This window comes from Perissodus microlepis, chromosome 15 (assembly GCF_051167445.1).
Source record: "Perissodus microlepis isolate ML-2025 ecotype Zambia chromosome 15, ASM5116744v1, whole genome shotgun sequence".
In the NCBI taxonomy this organism is placed as follows: Eukaryota; Metazoa; Chordata; class Actinopteri; order Cichliformes; family Cichlidae; genus Perissodus; species Perissodus microlepis.
Genome location: NC_140475.1, coordinates 14,299,655 through 14,302,425, shown reverse-complemented (window position 1 = coordinate 14,302,425; position 2,771 = coordinate 14,299,655). Strand labels below are relative to the sequence as shown.

The 2,771-nt window shown below is 40.9% G+C and overlaps 1 long non-coding RNA gene across 1 annotated transcript; it reads left to right on the top strand.

Moving 5' to 3' along the window:
- Positions 1-348: 348 nt before the first annotated feature.
- LOC146371914 (uncharacterized) lies at positions 349-2,130 on the top strand. The gene is made up of 2 exons (XR_014802775.1): positions 349-697; positions 1,592-2,130. It is a non-coding gene; the product is annotated as an uncharacterized LOC146371914 (long non-coding RNA).
- Positions 2,131-2,771: the final 641 nt, after the last annotated feature.

Sequence of the window (2,771 nt, the reverse complement as noted above, 5' to 3'; positions counted from 1 at the left end):
TGGATCAACACACCTGAATCAAATGATTATTTCATTACCAGCCTCTGGAGAACTTCAAGACAATGTTGAGGAGGTAATTTAGCCATTTCAAGGACACATCTAAAACCTGCAGGACACCGGCCCTCGAGGCCTGGAGTTCGACACCTGTGACTTAAACAGACATGAGGTAATCAGGGAAAGAGACACAGCTAAGGAAAAGAAGGAACAGGTGAACAGAATCAATTAGCGAGCCAAGAGGGAAGCAAAACTGAACACAACACATATAGAACAAGAACTAACACTAACGGTGTGTTCACACGCGCGCACATACGCGCCTCAACACGTGTCCAAGAAAAATGACGCGCGTGAACCGGAAATGTGGGAGGAAGTTGTGCCAGACCGGTATCTTTGCAAGATGGCAGCTGTCGAGCTAGCGCTTGAAGAGAGAGTCTCCCTTCTCTATGTACTGTGGAGAGCAGAGCAGCGGCGTAAAAGACGTCCTCGCCGTACCTGGGTCCATCAGGTCCTCCAGAGGCGTGAGCAGTTTGGTGAGTTTCACCATTTGCTCCAGGAGCTGCGCCTGGATGACAGCCGCTTCCAGCGATATCACCGGCCAGTTTGAGGACCTGCTTTCCCTCGTAGGTCCCAGCATCACCCGCCTAGACACCAATTACAGGCGCTCAATCCCACCTGCAGAGCGCCTGTCCATCTGCCTGAGGTTAGTAAAAGTATTTAATACGGTAGTCCTTTATTGATACCTGTGCTAATATATGCTAAACTATCCATTTATACACTGCTAACATGGATGTGCTATGCTAACAGTGAATGCTCTCGGTGTTTACTGATAGCAAACTGTGGTACGGAGACGACTGTTTATAATATTTCTAGTGATACTCAGAAGGTCTCATCAAGTCCCGATTTAATTCGATTTATGCTGTTATCAGTGTTTGCAATGATAGCATGGCTGTGGTGTCACATCAGTGTATGCGCTCGGTGTTTGCTGATATCAAACTGTAGCATTAGGACCACTGAGTTAACCTTTATAGTGATACTCACTCCTTTTTATTTAGACCTGGTTTAATTCTGGGATAGTTGAATATTTGTATATAATCCCTGCAGCTGTCAGACTCTATAACAGGGGTCACCAGCCTTTATTAAAACAGAGTTAGATAAAAGTGTGAACAGTTTGGTTCATCTTTAGTTACATGGTTCTATCTTGATAAGCTATGTCTTATCACAGATTAATTTTTCAAAAATATTAATGATTTAAGCAAGGAAAGGGCTACATGTCAACATACAACTCTTTATTTCTATTAATGTCTTACTTCATTCCTACCTGATTGACATGTTTAGGAATTATGAGTGATTGGCACACTGTAGTGGCAAAAGTTGCTACCAATCAAATTATGATATGTTAAAGTTAAAACAAAACACAAATGTTTTAGATATTATCTAATATACATTTTGTAATTATCCTTATAATTACAAAATGTTTTATGTAAGATTTAAGTTTTGTGATTTAAATCTGACATCACAAAAGTATTTTGGAATTTGAATAATGTATTTTGTAACTGCAGTACACATAATACTAATTTTGAACAATTTTGTCCAGGTTCCTTGTCACCGGGGACTCCTTCACGACCAAGCGTTCAGTTTTCGAGTTGGTGTGTCCACGGTGAGCCAGATCACCCCCCAGGTAGCGACGGCCATCTGGGACTGTCTAGTGGACGACTTCATGGCTGTGCCTTCACCTGGAGACTGGCGGTCCATCACAGAGGGATTCCAGGAGCTCTGGATGGGAAGCACGTCCAGACGAAGGCACCCCATATATCATATAGGAGACACACACATTGATATACACTAAATATTTATTTCATTTCTTTTTTTGTGGTGCCCAAATTTATGCACCTGCTTAATTTTGTTTAAACAATTATTGCACACTTTTTGTAAATCCAGTAAACTTCTTTTCACTTCTCAAATATCACTGTGTGTCTCCTGTATGATATATTTAACTGACATTTTTTATTGTAACAACCAACGATTTATACAGAAAAATAATGTCTATTAACAAGGTTGCCCAAACTTTTGCATCCCACTGTATTAGTATATTTTGTCATTAGTATAATATGAAATAAATTCTACATGTGTCAAGTCGTGTGCCAACATTTACTGTGTAGTAGAACTGAGACATTAGTCATAAAAATTTATTTGAAATAATATTAAAATTCTCAAACAGAAAAACATTAAACATACTTATATTTTATATAAGTATTTACAGAGAGACAGGAATAAAAAGGACCCAGCTGCTCTCCAGAGCAGGAACAAGGCTGAGGAGGAAATGCTCCATTGGAGACTGGTGTGGCCTCTTCAGGGACTCCAGCATGGCCAGCTCCACCGCCGATGGACCGTCCTGGGACCCGTCCCTCATCTGCCTCGGAGCCGTCCTCCTCTGTGGGCCTGTAAAACAGCACAAAACACAAAGAAATGAGAAGGCTGCTACTAGATTTTAATTTCAACATTGAAAAAAACAAAACAAAAACAGGATATAATCAGATTGGTTGTAGATATTTAGTAAAGGTGATCACAAGGCAATCCCGACTAAAAAGGTATCAGTGCTTGCTTTACATACCTGTGGGTGCAGCAGCAGGAGCTCAGGGACTGGGGAGCCAGGAGAAGCAACAGGGGATGCTCTGCTGCAGAATCAGTTGGCTCTATCAATACAGTATTAAATGTTAACATGTTGAATATAATCAGAGAAAGTATATACAGTGGTCCCTCATTTATTGCAGCAG